We start from the raw sequence: 19,612 nt of genomic DNA on the forward strand, positions 1-19,612 counted from the left end.
ACCTGTACCAGTGCTCTGTCACCCTCACAGTAAAATGCCTTCTCATATTCAGCTGGAACTTCCTGTGCTTCAGTGCCTCCTTTGCTTTTGATAACAATTTAGGCCAGTCTTATTGAGGTAAGTGAACTGTAGGTGTACAAACAAAATATATGTGTTGAAATAGGAAATATAAGTCTGGTAGAGAGCTTATTGCAAACATTTTGGTTTTGGTCAAAAGGCACCATTGTTCTGCCATTTTCTAAATATTGCAGCCAATTTTTCTACACACATTGCTTAAGGATTTCAAAAGAGAAGATTTGTTATCAGTCTGCAAATCACATTATGATGTTGAGCAGATCTATAGACTCCCATCTAACAAACAGGACTCAGAAGTCATTAAAAGTATCATCTGAAGGTTTATCTTTAATCCTTACTTTCAAGTTTTCAATATAAACATTTATTTAGAGTACATAAGATTACAGGGTCTTTTGCACTGGTGTACTGAAATACGTGTGTATTATACACACGGTCTAATACCCAACATGTCTCTGTTTTTTTTTGATAAGAGGAAAGAATGAATAGTTAAGTATTTGCTGTGATTTAGCTAACGTTTTTACCATATAAAATGCAATCCAATTCATTGTGTGTGTGCTTGAAAAAGACACAAATGATTTCATACTAAGCCTTCTTTCTTCATTGCATGTTGCTAAAGCTGTCTCTGGAGAAATAAAGAAGCTTTTTCTCTTATTTCTCATAATGGGAATCTAATGAGAACTTTAATTAGTACCATGAATTTTTCCCTTACTTTCTAGATTTTAAAGTCATCATTCAGTATTTCTCAGTCATGATTTTCTATTCTATTTCTGTCATGTTATTTCTTTAAAATAATTTACAGAGTTAAAGTCTTATTTTTACAGAGTTACAGTCTTATTTTAGATTTTGTTTAATCTATTTTGTTGCCATAATAACTGGAATTAAAGCAACCAAGTATCATCATGTTCTTATTAATAGATAGATCAGTCAGTCGTTGAGAGGCATATTTTCTCACAACTGTTAATAGAGAGTGTTTTTTTCTTTATACAATATATACCTGAAACAACCATTGAAAGACAGCCTACTCCTGCTACCTTTAGTTAGCCCTTGCTTTTTCTTTGAACATAGGTATTTGGGATGGAAAAATTTTAACTTCTTCCCTGAATTTGTTTCTATAGCATGTTGCATCTCCATTAAGATTAGAATAAAATCTCTTTACATAAGATCCTGATATGTCTGTTAACTTCTTGATATGTATAAAAATCCCTGTTTGATTTGACTACTCCTGAAGGTATACACAGTCTGGAATATATTTCCATTTGTCCTGAGAGGTATAAGCCACGTACAGTACTCACAGGTTTTATGCTGTAAATGTCACATTTTCAAATGTCTGTGTTGTACATCAAAGCCCTCAGTTTCCCATAAGACGTTTTTATTGTTTTGGTTTGGTTTGGTTTGGTTTTGGTTTTTGTTTTCTTGTTTGGTTGGTTTTTATTCTTATTTTGTTGGCACAAGACTCAACTGAATAAGAAACATCAGTATGGAAACTATCTCTGCAAAAGTGTGTGCATTAATGAATAAGATTCAAATAAACCATGACTTTGACCATGATTCCTAGCTCTGATATTGGCTTTCTGAAATATCTTAATTCATGTCCTCTGCTCTCCTAGCTGCAATGAGGACAAATATATTGATTTCTTATGCTGAGCACTTGAGATTTACTCAAGAAAAATCACCATTCAAAAGGCATTTGATGATGATGATGTTAAACTCTATATGAAGAGTGCCAGCATATATTGGGGATCATGTACCTGACAAATAAGCTCTATATTTTCATTGCTACTTTTCTGGAATACATATATCACAGTCACTAAAAAACAAGAAACATTACTAGTAAATCCATGAAAGTACAGGGAAGTAGATTTTCAATGTTTTTTGAAGTGCAGTGTATTATTCCACAGAGAGGCTGACAAAATAATATATTGAAGGTGGCAATTAGAGAAACTTAGTTGAAACTTGTCCAGCTTATTAAGTATTTAATTTTCTGTCTAAAGTGAGAAATCATTAACACTTTTATTGTGCTGAATAGGAAAAAAAAAAAAAAAAAAAAAAAAAAAAAAAAAAAACCTTATAGACAAAAAAAGGCTGTAAAACTAACTTTAAAAGATTTGTTATTACTGTGCTTTCCTGAAATGTTTTTTAGTGTGATTGTTTGATTTCATGATAAGACTACCACACAGTGAGGGCAATTGCACTGGTGGTTTAAAATATGGTGGTTTAGTAGGAGGCAAGGCTTCTGTTTCCATTTCAAAGGTCAGACTGATTCACCTCTAAAATATTTTCTCCCTCTGCTTAATGAAAGAGTAGGGAGGACGAAATCATATCATGTTCTCCAGTGGACAGGACTTGCACTAGTCAAATGATGCTGTAATATTTGGGTCCCAGCCTCACCACAGCTTTGACCTCCAGGCCTCTTATTTGCTTCCAATGCCATACGTGTTGGTCTGATCTAAGCACCATGAGACTGCTGTAGCTACCTTCACATCAAGGCAGGAATGTAGGTTTCCAGCCCCACAATGCACAGGTCTTTCAAGCCACTTACTATCAAAACCATAATCAGGAGATCAAATTCATCATTCAATCCACACAAAACCCTTCAAATTAAAGTCAAAATACTTTTAAAAATGGTAAGTTAAATAGGTTTGTTGAGGGTTTATAAATTACAGGCTAAGTCATTTAAAATTGTTAACACAGTTAACGAGTTAGCGCAGGTAGGGGAGTTTGCGCAGGCAGGGCGAGCAGGAAAGGCAGAGCGCTCCCCCCCCACCCATACAAACACCTCCTCTAATGGCAGTCTACTGCTAGTTCAGCTGCAATGGTGGACACCAGGCACAGTGTGCTCTCCAGGAAGTCTGTACACACCGAGACCAACTGCCCACTCGAAACTGCGGCAGTTCAGGTCTCCAGGTGCAGGGAGTGCCTGAGCCTGTTGCTACCACATGCGGGGGGCAAAGAGACTGTGTGCGTGAGGTGCGAGCAGGTGGATGACCTGGTCCGCCTCATGGCAGAAGTCAAGGAGGAGGTCGAGAGGTTGAGGGATATCAGGGAGTGCGAGCGGGAGATAGACTGGTGGAGCAACTCCCTTGGAGACAGGTCCCTGCTAGACATCGCAGGCGATGCCCTCCCCCACTGGCCCCACCTTCCCAGGTGCCCTTACCCAACAGGTTTGAGGCCCTGGAGCTTGAGAGACTGGTAGCTGTGGTGGTTTTACTCAGGTGGGCAGCCGAGCTCCACCACAACCGCTCTCTCATTCCCCCTCTCCTCAAAGAGGAAGGGGGAGAAAATACAACATAGAGAACTCGAGGTTTGAGATGAGAAAGATTTAATTAAAGGGAAAGGGAATGGGGAGAAAAAAAAAAAGAAACAAAAGAAACAACAAGTCCGCGCGGAAGCACAGAGAGAGGGGAAAAAATTATTCTCTACTTTCCATCAACGAGCGATGTTCGGCCATGTCCTGGGAAGCAGGGCGTCAAAACGCATAGTGGTTGTTCAGGAGGAACAGCCCCCTCCCCCACAAGAGCCCCTCCTTTTATTGCTGAGTGTGACATCAGGTGTTATGGAATATCCCTTTGGTTGGTTTAGGTCAGCTGCCCTGGCAATGTCCCCTCCCCATCACTTGCCCACCCCCAGCCTGCTGGCTCTTGGGGGCTTGGAAGGAGTCTTGATGCTGTCCCAGCACTACGCAGCAATAGACACAACACTTGAGTAATATCAGTGCTGTTCCAGGTATGAGTATGAGTGCAGAGCACAGCACTGTGTGGGCTGCTGCAGGGAAAAGGTGACTCCAGCTCAGACAGACCCAACATAGTAGCTGAGGAAGAAGTAGAAAGTCTACTCAGAATGATACCTAGGGCGAGGAAGTCCACTCCACGCCTCAGGACTGCCTCCACCAGGACAGAAAGAAGGGTGATTGTTGTGGGCGACTCCCTTCTCAGGGGAACATAGGGACCTATTTGTCAGCCTGACCCTACCCGTAGGGAAGTCTGCTGCCTCCCTGGGGCCAGGGTCAGGGACATTGCCAGAAAGCTTCCCAACCTGGTTCACCCTTCTGACTATTATCCTCTTCTGATAGCCCAGGCTGGCAGTGACGACATTGAAGAGAGAAGCCTGAAGACCATCAAACAAAGACATCAAACAAAATCCCCCTTTAGGGGACTGGGACAGTTAGTGGATGGAGCGGGAGTACAGGTAGTGTTTTCTTCCATCCCTACGGTGGCAGGGAGGGGTACAGAGAGGACATGGAAAGCCCACCTGATAAACACGTGGGTCAGAGGCTGGTGCTAACACAGAAATTTTGTTTTTTTGACCATGGGGCACTTTACTCAGCACCCAGCCTGATGGCCGCAGACGGGTCCCTATCTCTAAGGGGAAAACGGATCCTGGGATGGGAGCTGGCAGGGCTCATTGAGAAGGCTTTAAACTAGGTGAGAAGGGTGACGTGGCTGAAACAAGGCTTGTTAGTGCTATGCCATGGGGAACAACGGCAAGACTGGGAGAGAAGGCAATGGCCCAACTGAAGTGCATCTACACTAATTGGAATAAATGTCTCGGTCTTCAAAACAGGACTATAATCAAAGTTTACAATTTATTAAAGGAAAAGAGGTATGCAAACAGCGCTGGGTGTGCTGGGAGTCTCTGCTCCACCAGGACGCACACCAGTTATATCAAGCAGGTGATTTTTATGCTCCTAGGCTAATACATATTCAATACTACTTCTAAAAAAAAAAAAAAAAAAAAAAAGCAGGGTTATTATAATTAGATTCCGGAATCCAAACCCTGCTACTAGAGCATGCGTATCAGTCTGCGGTGGTCCCTCTGGGGGTCTCTGGGGGTCTCTTGTGCTGAAGGCTCATAGTCTTCCTCCCTCTTGTCCTTCTCCTTTGTCCAACTTGGCTGTATGTCAGAGACTTGTGCAGTGTCCCCTGAAAGCTTTGTCTTTTAGATGTTCTTCAGCTTTCCCCGTCTCCTTAATCTCCTGGCCAGATATCAGAGACTTTCATAGTGTCCCATGCAATAGTCATAATAGTTAGCAGTTATTCTGAACTCCCCCCAGATATCAGAGACTTCAAGGAAAAGCCTACAAATATATTTCCCTTCAAGCTCTCTATTGACATGAATTGCTAAAACATTCCTTTGCAAGATACAATAACTATATACATTAACCACTCTATTTTTCTTAGACTTGTGGTTATACAAGGGTATGTAAGACAGAAGGTCACATTCATCATACCATGCAGCCCTAGCATTTTTCCATATTGACATGAATCAGATGAACACATTTCACACTAATGCACACAGCATGAGTAACAAACAGGAGGAGCTGGAAGCAATCATGCGGCAAGCAGGCTACGACTTGGTTGCCATCACGGAAATGTGGTGGGACCACTCTCATGACTGGAGTGCTGCAATGTCTGGCTATAGGCTCTTCAGAAGGGACAGGCAGCATGGAAGGGGTGGTGGTGTGGCTCTCTATATCAGAGAAAGTTTTGATGTCATGGAACTTGAGGCTGGGAATGATAAGGTTGAGTCCCTATGGGTTAGGATCAGTGGGAAGGCCAACAAGGCAAGCATCCTGGTGGGGGTCTGTTATAGACGGCTGAACCAGGATGAGGAGACTGATGAGGAGTTCTACAGGCAGCTGACAAAAGCTGTGAAATCGTCAGCACTTGTTCTTGTGGGGGACTTCAACTTCCCAGATATATCCTGGAAACACAACACTATATATATATCCTGGATAAGCCAGGAAGGGGACCAGTAAAACCGCTGTATTGGACTTCCAGAGGGCTGACTTTGTGCTGTTCAGGACACTGGTTGGTAGAGTCCCTTGGGAGGAGGTTCTGAAGGGCAGAGGAGTCCAAGAAGGCTGGGTGCTCTTCTAGAAGGAAATCTTAATGGCGCAGGAACGGTCTGTCTCCACGTGCCCAAAGACAAGCCGGCAGGGAAGAAGACCAACCTGGCTGAACAGAGTTGTGGCTTGAGCTTAGCTGGAAAAAGAGGTTTTACAATCTTTGGAAAAGAGGGCGGGTCACTCGGGAGGACTATAAGGATGTTGCAAGGCAGTGCTGGGACAAAATTAGGAAGGCCAAAGCTCATCTGGAGCTCAATCTGGCTGAATAAGAGCCATCACTGTGCTCAGGTGGCCAAGAAGGCCAACGGCATCCTGGCTTGTATAAGAAACAGCGTGGCCAGTAGAGCTAGGGAAGTGATCGTCCCCCTGTACTCAGCTCTGATGAGGCCTCACCTCGAGTACTGTGTTCAGTTTTGGGCCCCTCACTACAAGAAGGACATCGAGGTGCTCGAAAGAGTCCAGAGAAGGGCGACAAAGCTAGTGAGGGGTCTGGAGAACAAGTCCTATGAGGAGCAGCTGAGGGAGCTGGGTTTGTTCAGCCTGGAGAAAAGGAGGCTCAGGGGCGAAAAGGAGGCTCAGGACCTTATTGCTCTTTATAAATACATTAAAGGAGGCTGTAGCAAGGTGGGTGTTGGTCTGTTCTCCCATGTGCCTGGTGACAGGATGAGGGCGAATGGGCTAAAGTTGTGCCAGAGGTGTTTTAGGTTGGATAATAGGAAGAGGGTTGAGAGGGTTGTGAGACATTGGAATGGGCTGCCCAGGGAAGTGGTGGAGTCACCATCCCTGGAGGCCTTTAAAAGATGTTTAGATGTTGAACTTAGCGATATGGTTTAGTGGAGGACTTGTTAGTTTTAGGTCAGAGGTTGGATTCGACGATCTTGAGGTCTCTTCCAACCTAGACAATTCTGTGATTCTGTGATTCTATGAAAATATAAACATGTTTTGAGAGTATAAGAAAATATATAAAGACCATTACTTTTCTTCTTAAAAGATGTTTATCATTTGGACTGCAGAAAGGAGCAAGATTGTTGTTAAGTGTGTGCATTTCTCACTGTTACTCTGCAACTCCCAAAGTCACATAGCAAATCAGTTGCTTAGATAGAAATAGCTCCCATGTCTCCTGATGCACTGCCTGGTGTCCTATCCTAAAAGACACAAAACTTCTGTTAATAAGATGTCTACAGATGTTTATTCCTTCAGGTGAGAAGAAGTTTGAACCTTGTCCAAGCTACTGACATTGAAGTTACTACATCTGACTCTGCATGGGTCAGTGTTATCCAAGTATAACTTTTGTTTCTTAGCAGAGGAGATGAGAGGGAAATTGGATGAGAAGATGCTTTCAAAACATTCTAAATCGAGCTTACTTCTCCATGATCATTTAAAAGGTAACACTTTTGGAGAGAAGCTATGAAACTGCACCATGGCAAAATTCATTTATTCCCCAGACCTCTCTCTTCCTTTCCACACATGCTCCCAGGAAGTCTGCAAAAGTTTGCTGCAGTGTCTACTAAAACGAAAATGATTTCATATACACAACTGTTTTAAGGGTGTAAAAATTATAATTTCCTGCTGTTGCTGCAGTCATGGCCATTGCAAATTCACACCAGGAGTTGCAATTTGCAGCTTCAGCAGATTTGTGAAATACAGTTTTGACAGTCACATAAGAATGTATTTTCACTTGATAGCCACACCTGAATCCCTGTTTGGCCATAAGGACACTTGAAAGCTTTGCTGGCACAAGGAAGGAGGAACTTTAGGACATGAGATTTACTGATGATGAAACTGTGACAAGACCACCTTCCTGTCAATTTAATTTTGATTTGATTTTTACTTTAAGTTTCAGTGTGAAAGGGCCTCAAACTCTCCTTTTAAGGAGATTGTTTCATCACTGAACATACTTTGCAGTCAGAATTTCAACCTGTTTTTCCTTTTTATAACCAGAAACTTGTAATTTTTCTCTTGATCAACTCATTTGCTATTAAACTGCTCTATCTGTGCAATCATAGATATCCATTCCTAGTTCTTCTGTAATTCTGCATGTTTCTCCTCATCTTCTGTGCGGCATATATTATCTTTCTGCTATCAAGTGGCCCATAACAATATAACATTCATTCAGGGATCTTAGAAGTCACTGCATAGACTCTAAGTGATTTCAGAGAGTTTTTTGTGGATTACACCCTTAGAGAAGTTGATCCTTCTCTCACAGAAATCAGCAGCAAGACTGATGTGTGACAGGGTCAAGCCAACACACATATTTTTTTTCTACTCCACAGCACAATGCCTTTGCAGACAAAAATTGATTTTTATGTTCTTCTCTTTTTCATGTTACATTACAATCTTATGTCTAATCTGTGATCCATATAATCTCTAAATCTCTTCCTGCAAGTCTGCCCACTAGGACCCTCCCTTCTATTGACTATCTATATATTTGGATTATCTTCCCATGGAAGTATTATACTGAATTTGTCCAAGCTAAATTTTATTTTCCTTTTTTTTTTTTTTTTTCGTACTCTGAATCCTTCTTGGCATTTCTCTTCCTTCACTGCTTCTCACACTGTTTCACAATGACCAGGAGGACTATTTTGTGTTATTGCTTTACAGAGCACTCAACTAAAATCACAACCAATTATTATACGAGAAAGTATTATAATTTATAAGCCTTTAGGAACATTTTTAGGCTTTTGTGTTCCATAATTCAGTAACTTTTAACATTTTCCTCCTGAAGGAATCTGGCCTACTTGACAGGAAGCTTTAATTGGAGAAGAAGAATCTGCAGAGCTAAAAAATCTGGTTCTAATAAGAGATATTTTACAATGAGAAAGTTGAAATGTTGCGGGGAGAAAGCTGCTCATTATCAGAAAAGTGTCTTGAGTCCCAAAGGGTATGTATTTATGTATTTCACTGCAGAAGAGAAAAAAAAAAAATCATGGAAGAAAACTCATAATTATTAGCCCTTAATTGCAAATTAACAGCTAATAGTAGTTTTCCATTGAAAGAATTAGTGGGAACATAGAAAAATGTATTTACTTTCTACAATGTTACCAAACTAAGAACTTTTCAGACTGCAAATATAATTATTCTAATTCAAAAAGGTTTGCAAATGCTAGTTTTATGCATTGTTATCCATTTGTCTAATTTGATAAACATTAAATAAATCTACTGACTTCCCTAGCATTTATGGTGTTGTATGAGGTTAAGAGACAATGAAAGGTTTTGCATGAATGTCAACTTTAGATTTCTATTTGAACAATTAAGATTTCTACTTTGATGTCTGGAACCTGAATTTAATTTCATTTATTTTATCAAATTTAAACATATTTTGCATAATTTAAATATTCATTATTGAATATTCATTCAATATGACCTTCTGTCTTACTGACTGCAGAGTAATACAATACCTTCAGAATATCTGTTTTAAAGAGAAGTGGCATGCTACTTTTTTTCCATGTCTTATTTTTGGTGCTAGAAAACATTAGCACAGGATGTACTGGACTGATGGTACTGCCTTGTCCAATCCAGAAGCCAAACATCCTGCACAGAGGTGGGTTTGTTTTTTTAATGTCTCTCATGTGATGTTTTTAAATAGTTCACTTTAGTCAGGAGTCTTCTCTTTCTTCCGTTACATGAAAGAATCAATTTATCACAAAAGCATAGAATCATAGAATCATAAAATGCCTTGGATTAGAAGATCCAAGACAATCCAAGATTAAAAGACCTTAAAGATCACCCAGATCCAACACCCCTGCCATGGGCAAGGACACCACCCACTACATCAGGTTGCCCAAAGTATTATCCAACCTGGCTTTGAACACTTCCAGGGATGGGGCATACATAACTTCTCTGGGCAACCTGTTCCACTGCCTCACCACTCTCTGAGAAGAGAAGTAGGAGCCTTCTCTTCTGTAGGCTGCACATCCCCATCTCTCTCATCTTTCCTTCATAGGAAAGGCTCTCCAGCCCTCTGATCATCCTTGTGGCCTTCCTCTGGACCCACTCTAACAGGTCCACTTTTTTCTTGGGCTGCAGGCCCCAGACCTGGACACAGTACTCCAGGTGGGGCCTCACAAGGGCAGAGTAGAAGGGGGCAATCACCTTCCTTGACCTGCTGACCATCCCTCTGGTGATGCAGCCCAGGATGCAGTTGGCCTTCTGGGCTGCAAGTGCACATTGCTGGCTCATGTTGAGCTTTTTGTCCACCAGAACCCTCAAGTACTTCTCTGCAGGCTGCTCTCAATGAGTTCTTCTCCCAGACTACACTCATGTCTCGGATTGCCCTGACCCAGGTGCAGCACCTTGCACATAGACTTGTTGAACCTCCTTAGGTTCACATGGGCCCACTTCTCAAGCTTGTCCAGGTCCCTTAGCATGGCATCCCTTCCTTCTGTTGTATCAACTGCACCACTCAGCTTGGTGTCATCTGCAAACCTTCTGAGGGTGCACTTGATCCTACTGTCTATGTTACTGGTAAATAAAAGAGTACCAATCCAGGACAGACCACTGAGGGCCACCATTCATCACTGACCACCACCTGAACATAGAGCCATTGACCACAACTCTCTGGATGAAGACTTCAAGCCAATTCCTTATGCACCAAATAGTCCACTCTTCAAATTCATCTGTCCCCAATTGAGAGATAAGAACGTTGTGTGGGACTGTGCCAAAGACCTTACAGAAATCCAGGTAGATAACTTCGGTTGGTTGTCCCTTGTCAACTGATGCAGTCATTCCATCATAGAAGACCACCAGATTGGTCAGGCACAATTTACCCTTGGTGAAGCCATGCTGGCTGTCTTGGATCACCTCCTTGTCCTGCATGTGCCTTGACATTGCATCCAGGAGGATCTGTTCCATCATCTTCCCAGGCACAGCGGTGAGTGAAACTCACCAGTCTGTAGATCCCTGGATCTTTCTTTCCACCCTTTTTAAAAATGGGAATGATAACTTCTCCCGTATGCCAAGAATTTTCAAATACAGAGTCGCTTGCAACTTCATCAGACAGTTCCCTCAGGACTCTGGAATGTGTTATTGGGCCCCATAGACTTGTACCTATTCAGTTTCATCAGGTGATCTTGAATGTGTGCTTTGCTTACAGTGGGAATGGGAATTTAGTGAAACTTTAAAGAATAAAATACAATTCCTCTTACCAAGAACTGCAGCAGAACAGAAGGCGTATACCGCCACTACTTGTGTGTTGTCTGACCTCCCCACTCATTCCTGATTATTGGATTTATCACTTGTTTTTTCTCCTATGTCTCAGAGGAACAGCATCTTTGAGGCTGGAACTCTCATTTATTACTGGCAGTGTCCAGCACATTGCAGTCTTCATCTACTTAAGGCCTCTTGGCACTTCAGTAAATAATCAGTACATGCTGAAAGAGTCTCAGTTTCACAGTATCTGCATGAAGGTTCATGATTCAAGCACTGAAGCCATGAACAGAGGGAAAGAACATTTTTACTGAGGTGAGGTCATAAGAATCCAGAGAGTGCTTCTTAGAAACTACAGAAAATGAGGACAGAAACAGGGTAACTTTTGCACCAAATATTTAGAAGCAGCCAAACTGACAGATATTAAAGGGCTTCTACTAATAGCAATTCTGGCATTAGAAGACTCATGGCAGAGAATTCTCCATTAGGGGGAGAGTGCCCTCTATAAGGGGGTACAAGGAGCAGTTAACTGTAGCAAGTCTGACAATTGTAATGTTGCCTACATCCTACTCTGAAGTAAAATAGAAATTTATCTAGAGATATGAACTGGTTAAATTAAGAAACACTAATCAGCCACCCTTAACACTTATTCTCAGGGATAAGTAAATTGAATTATTGTTAGAACAGGCTATCTATGTAGATTTGCACAGTGTTTACATGTGAGGGCAATTTTCTTTTAATGGGTGGAAGATCTGTTCTTTCATTTATCCTTCTCAGGGCAACAGAATCCTCTGCTTCCAATGATATAAAACCCTAAAAATTTGTGAGTGTAATGGGACAACTGCAAAATTTTGTAAGCATAAATCCCAAAACCAAGTTTCTAAAGAAAGTTGTTAATCTCACTGGGAAAGAAGGCATATGCTTATTCTTAGATTTTTTTTTTCTGTTTATTGAGCACCATATATGAATATTGCTCAGGACTCTCACAGAGCTAAAATTTTTCACCCTCTGCCCACAAAGGAAACAAGAAAGAAGTAAACATTTTTGATGGTTTAAGGAGAACTCTTTAAAACACATTCTTACTGTTTTCTCTAGGCTCTCCAAAATATTTTACTTCACATGACATTGTTTTCACTGAGCAGCAGCAACAACAACAAGCATTTTTTCAATGCCTCATTGTACCATACTTTGCTGGTGGCTCTTTGCTTATGCTCTTTCTCCTCATCCTCACATTGTGTATAAGGTGCCTTCTGAATAACAGTTGGTATAACGGAGAACAACGGATTTGTAAATACATCTAATCATTCCCTGAACAGATCAATTCATTCTGACTAAATAGCAAAAGATCTGGTAAGTCTTGTAATTTAAATAGATGGCTTTGCAAGATGTTTACTGGGTAAGTATATATCTAGACAATATCTGCTCTTTTTACACATGAAAATCTTTAGGTTTTACTGTCACACAAGCAAACAGAACAGGAAAAAAAGTACTTGAAAATTGATATGATAGCTGTAATAATTTCATCAGGGCAAATGTTATGGACAAAGAGAAAAATATTCATCATTTGTTTACTCTTTGGACTATTATGAAATGGCCACTGAAAATGACATTGCTACTTCTTTAAACAGTTATTACTGGCTAAAGAGTTATGTATTTTATCTTACTCTGTTTTGCCATTCTTGTTTTTCCGTTTTTTTTTTTTGTTTTGTTTTAATTTCTATCAGTCATAAAATGCATTGGTTTTGTATTCTTGTTTCATTATCCCAGGTTTTTATATGTGAGATTTCTGTTTGAAAATATACGTTATAAAATTACAGGGTAGAACAACAATGAGGGTGCTAGTTTTTGTATATGTGTAAAATGTGTTCTGTGTTTTCTATAGGTTGCTGCAGATTATGCTTCAACCTAAACCACACTGGATTAAACTACTACATTAAACTACTTCTAAAATACTTTTGAATTACTGTTTAACAGTCTTATATTGAAATTGGATTCCCAGTAATTATTAATGTAGATATATTTTTCCAAAGCACCATCTGAATGATGGCATCACGTTTGTTTGTTTGTTTGTTTGTTTTTATGAATGTGGAAACACAGCTTTGGGCATGGATTCAATGCATTTGGTTTCACATTTAGACTTAGGATGGTGTATTCCAAACATGAACAGTTGGTCATATGATTTCTAGGTATCTGCATAAAAAAACACTAAACTCATTCTTAATTATTGGCAAATGCTTATGCCAAGGTTCCACAACAAAGTCCACAGAGGTTTTCAAAGGAAAGAAAGGGTTTGGAAATAGGGAGGAATACCTAAATGTGAGAATGCAATAATTAATTATAGTATTGAAATAGCTAACTGAATACGATTATTATGCTTAGTGCAGAATGGGCTGGGGCTCTCCTTTACTAAAATTCTTTCTAGCAGGTTTGCAAACTTAGATATAGCCTTATAGCTGCACCACTGAGGAATAGCCTTAGGAGAAATTATGATTCCAATGTGCTTATGAATCTTGTTTTTGGCTTTTTTTTGTTTTACACTTTTTTTTTTTCTCCTGTCCACAGCAAGGTGTAACTGATTTCCCATTTTCTGTGGCATGGTTTTCTTTTTTCTCTGTTGCACTCCATGTTAATTCTTGACAAATGATGTTTTAAACTATCCCATTTGCACTGGAACTTACTGAGTGAACTGTCCCAACTGCTAGAAATTGTTTCTGAGTAGGGCACTGTTCTTGCTTTCGTTATAACCATGTAAATGTTGAAGTAAGAAAAATGGTATTGTGGAAATAAACAAAAACATTATTTCACCTTTGAATCAAGTTGGGATAGATGTAATGAGACCCAAATAAGCAATGCATAATAATGCAGAAACATTGAATTATCTTTCAATCAGTGTCATATACTGCCCTTTATCATCTTGCTTTTTTCTTCCAAAATCTGCTGGAAATGTGGTATTCATGTAAATCGTAGCTGATACATGTATACGGTATTTCACGTTGGAAATTAGAAGAAATTTCTTCACAGAAAGAGTAGTTATATATTGGAATGGGTTGTCCATGGAGGTGGTGAAGTCACCATCCCTGGGGGTGTTTAAGGAAAGGTTGGACGTGGTGCTTAGTTACATGGTTTAGTGGGTGATATTGGTGGTAGTTGGACCAGATGATCTTGGAGGTCTTTTCCAACCTTAATGATTCTATGATTCTATTTGGGAGAAATCTGCTGAAAAGGAAGTGAATGAACTAGGAAGTGGAACCTCTGTAAATTACCTAGATAAACAACCAGAATTGGAGAAAATATAAATGGCATATATACATAAAACATTCAGAGAAAATGGAAAGCAATAGAAGAATATTCAGACAATAAAACAACCTTCTTTCTTCACCTTGTATACGTATATGCAGAATGCACAAATTTGTATTTATCATTGGTTGATTTTTAGTATTATTTCCAATTGAAATATCACTGTAAATATTTAGACTCTCATTACATATAATACCTTACCAAAAATGGTGTTAAACCATCAGTTGTACACACACACACACAGGGGAAAAAAAAAAAAAAAAAAAAAAGCACAAAATTTATCCAGGGAAAGAAAATGTAATTTCTCTTTGTGTTTCCTTTAACAACTTGGGATGTGGGACTTGCAGATCTTCATCTGTAATGATCTACAGCTTAGATCACTTACCCATTAAGGAGACAATAGAACTTTTCTTCCCCTGGGACAATATCCGTATTGCACACAAAGTTGTCTATTCATGGGATTACATTCTTCTCTCCAGCAGCTGTTAAATGTAAAATACAAAAAACAGTCTTTGTGACAAGGAGCTGGATACACAGCCTTCCCATTTGCAAGCCCTAAACTCTTCAAGAAAGACTTGTTCCAAGAATGTTCCTCCCGCTCCAGCCAGCCCAGAATATGGCTTGTGAATAAAGGAAGTGTCAGGTCTGTGCCTGAATTCCCCAGAATATGAGGGTCACATGGAAACAAGTCTTTCTTCATGGACAATTGCTTTTGTGCAGAAGTATTGTTATTTTATTTCTTTCTTTAAAAAAAAAAAATCCATTGCAATTTATTAAGCCTCAAACTGTGGAATAAGCATCAACCTGGATGCCTGTTAAATTAACTTCTCTAAGGACTATGACTACTTTCCATAACTATCTTGAGTTTAGGTTGCTGTAAATTCCAAACTGCTCAGACTGGGATTATAGTGTTTTGGAGCAGATTCACAGATGCATGAAGAGTTTTTTAATAAAATAGGAAATAGCTACATAAAAAAGCTAAATTAATTTCTGTTAAATACCTTTTTACTCCAATCCATACAGTGAGGAACTCAAAAGTGGAAGAAAGCAATCAATTAAATGATGTAATTAAGGTACAGAGAGGAAAGAAAGAACCACATTGTCTTACCTGTGCCTCTCTTTCTGTATCTTTCCCCTTCTTCTTTCAGAAGTCCTACCCTGAAAATCAATGTGAAGACTTATATTTTCTACGTCACACAGACAGAAAAAGAGAGATGAGCTTGACAAATATGTGATTGAAAATGACCCAAGGTCATTAAGACCCAGTAGTGTTTGAATGTTTCCCAGCAGCTCTGACCCATAAAGGAGAGTTGGTCCTTCATAAACTACACCAAAGGCAGGTGCCTTTAATACTGTCTGAAACTAGTAAAACAGAGTACATGCTTATGTACTGATCTGATTTAAATGGCTAGCTGGATTTAAAAGGAAATGATAAGATTTTGTAAAGACTTGACTCTGAAAACAAAGACTTTCTTCTTTTCAGAAATGAGCGGCTCATAATAAAATTGTACAGGAGCTCACTAAAACTAGATTTATATAGCTCAGTGAAGTATGAATAGAAATTTGGAGGGGAAAGCAAGAGGGAAGGGAAGGGAAGGGAAGGGAAGGGAAGGGAAGGGAAGGGAAGGGAAGGGAAGGGAAGGGAAGGGAAGGGAAGGGAAGGGAAGGGAAGGGAAGGGAAGGGAAGGGAAGGGAAGGGAAGGGAAGGGAAGGGAAGGGAAGGGAAGGGAAGGGAAGGGAAGGGAAGGGAAGGGAAGATGGGATTGTTTTACTATAAAATATAGTAAAGGAGATAATGTAATTTCAATCCTAAATAGAAAAGACAGTTACTGATCCATCTGTTTCCCTTAAACACATTGCCATCACCACAAATAGCATTCAAAGAGCAAAGGTTACATACAGTTATTAAACAGGCACTTGATTTTCATTGTACACTTCATTATCACCTCATTACTAACAGAATTTTATTTTTGTTTTTAATTATCTTTTTAACTGAGTGAGAATTTAGGAAGTACTAAAATAGCATGACTTAACTGTGCTGAGACTCACAAAGGGCAATTGTGTACTATTTCCAGTATTTGTTTACACTAGTTTCTTTTCTTTGTATTGCTTTCTATTGTTTTTTTGTTTTGAACTTTTTCTCATTATAAGGAGGTACTTTCATCTTCATTAGTCTTTTTCTCAGAAAAATATCTCATACAACACTCTGTACCTAGTATACTAGAAACACAGAATGTGATTTTCAGGATGTTTATTAAAGAAGTAATTTGTTTAGGTACATCAAAAATATAAAAAAGAACAGAAAAAATCTGAGTCTCATTGGCTATACAAAATTCCCAGCCTGCCTTATGTGTAGGGGTGATGGAATACATTCCTGGATTTCTGAAAGTTTGGGTTGTCAAGTCACTCAACAATACCTGAGAGAGTCCTTAAATGCCATGGCATGCCTTTGCAATGGTGCTGATCCTGGGCTTTTCACCTCAAAAACATGATTACATGTGAACAAGTCTATTTACTATATAATGAAAAAAAAAAAAAAAAGTATCTTTAGCTAATTTTATTTGCTGTCAGCAATGTGTCCAAGTTTTCTGATTGACCAGTTTATTACTTTCACTTTGTATGGCACTGAATTTAAATCATCAGAAGTTAACTAATACAGAAAGAAAAAATGGATTTATCTTCTCTTCTTAAAGCAAAAAACTATTCTGATCTAAGAAGGCTGATGTACTTATCTCTACAGTAGAGGCCTCAGCACCTGTAATGCACTTTCTTTTCCACTGAAAAATGTGGTGTCCCATTTTTCTTCCTCCAGTGGTCACAACTACTTTGGCATACACAGTATTAACTATGTTTTATTTCAAATGTCTCATCTTAAGCTGACTGACACCATACTCCAAGGATATGGAAAACAAGCATACGTTCTCTGCTGCTCCAAAAACAAATTACTGAGAAGAAAAAAAATATATAGAAAAAATAAAGAAGAGAGAGAGAGAAATCTATTTAATCTATTTAATTATTACAATAATTAAAGCTTTGCTTTTTCTTTCTTATGTGACAAGAAAGCATGTGGAGGGATTGCATGTTTTCTGATTAGTACAGTTTAGGCTTGAGTAAAGTTACCTAATGCACATTTAACATGAATCAGAAACAAAGCTATCACTAATTCCCTGCAGATTCCCTTACTATGGCAACCCAGCAAGATAAAGATTAAAAAAAAAAAAATCACTGTATTTTGCTGTCTACAAGTCTGTATGCAGTTTTCTTTTAAACACTTTCAATTAAAGCGTCTTGACAGATATTTGAAAACTCTGAGCTAAAAAGAAAAAAGAAAACAATCAAAAAAAAAAAAAAAACAGAACGTGAGATTATAAAGATTACTGAGTATGGAAAAAGAAAAAAATAATAATAATAAAAAGCAAGCAGGTTTCTTGCTCTCATTTGTCATTACCTTTTCACTCTTGCTTTCCTGTGTGTTGATATTCTGGTATTTAGCATGTTGGTTACAGTAACTAAGTGTTAATTTGTTCTTTGGCGTGTTTCATTGAGATGAACCTGATTAATCAAAACAGGAAGTTCCTGAAGCACCATGACTGGTGCATTGGTGTTGATGCCTCAGGTTCAGTACATAATGAGACTCCTAGCTGCAGGCAAAGGGAGACTGCATGCTTTCCCATCTCTGGCATGGAACAGAATTAAGCATTAACTCTGTAGCAGACCCCTGCTTATCAGCAACCTTGCTATTACTATACCGACCCTGATGTGCATAAGCAATATTTTCATCCACTTCCCAAGAGATTTATCTAGCTGTTGAAGTAGAAAATGAATATTTTACAGTTCACTTGTCTGATCAATTACCTACAAGCTGCTGCAGTATTTTATAGCCAGTGGGAGAGCTGTGTAGGTGATGATAGAGAAATCTGGAGGGAATCTGTTAGCCAACTACAAAAAGGAGACTAAATCTGTGAATGAGCCATCAGTAACAGTCCTTTTGTTCATAAGGGTCTAGCCAGAAATTACAGTGTAACCAATTAAAGTACATAAATGATAATCAGCAGAATGTGAATTCCAGAGGTGAAGAAATTTGATTGCTTGATTGGAGGATAATGAAGTGCAGAGATGATTCAAAGCCAACCCCTTCTCAGTGAAACATCTCCCTCAGTACTTTATTTGCCATTTTTGTCTTTTAGATAATTGGAAGAAACTCTTTCCTAGAGATACATTGGAAATTAAATGAACTCAGAGTTAAACTGTGTAAACTTGTAGATTTCCTGATCATAATATAGGAAGGTTCAACAACCTAAGTTCCCAGAGGTTTATTTTAATAGGAAAAGTTTGTGTTGGCAATTCATTTTAAGAACATTATACATGACATACTGAATAAGTTAGTAAAATCTCTCTTAGCTAGTTATATATGATTATTTTTTCTCTAAACTACTAAGTGGAATATTATTCTCTAGTTGTGGTGGTTTTACTCAGGTGGGCAGCCGAGCTCCACCACAACCGCTCTCTCACTCCCCCTCTCCTCAAAGAGGAAGGGGGAGAAAATACAACATAGAGAACTCGAGGTTTGAGATGAGAAAGATTTAATTAAAGGAAAAAGGAATGGGGAGAAAAAAAAAAAAAAAAAAAAAAGAAAAAAAAAAGAAACAAAAGAACAAGTCCGCCCAGAAGCACAGAGAGAGGGAAAAAATTATTCTCTACTTCCCATCAACGAGCGATGTTCGGCCATGTCCTGGGAAGCAGGGCGTCAAAACGCATAGTGGTTGTTCAGGAGGAACAGCCCCCTCCCCCACAAGAGCCCCTCCTTTTATTGCTGAGTGTGACATCAGGTGTTATGGAATATCCCTTTGGTTGGTTTAGGTCAGCTGCCCTGGCAATGTCCCCTCCCCATCACTTGCCCACCCCCAGCCTGCTGGCTCTTGGGGGCTTGGAAGGAGTCTTGATGCTGTCCCAGCACTACGCAGCAATAGACACAACACTTGAGTAATATCAGTGCTGTTCCAGGTATGAGTATGAGTGCAGAGCACAGCACTGTGTGGGCTGCTGCAGGGAAAAGGTGACTCCAGCTCAGACAGACCCAACACACTAGTTTACAGAATGAACAGTGACAAGTTGAAACACTTACCTGAAAATGGTGAAAGCATAAAAAAAAAAAAAAATGGAAGATTCACAAGGTAGTTTGTGTTTGCCTATTTAAAATTCCTCCAGTTTGGCCCAAGAGCTTTAAACATATCTTCGTTCTTTAATTTA

The sequence above is a fragment of the Aythya marila genome (genome assembly GCF_965140915.1).
Source record: "Aythya marila genome assembly, chromosome: 2".
NCBI classification, from domain to species: domain Eukaryota; kingdom Metazoa; phylum Chordata; class Aves; order Anseriformes; family Anatidae; genus Aythya; species Aythya marila.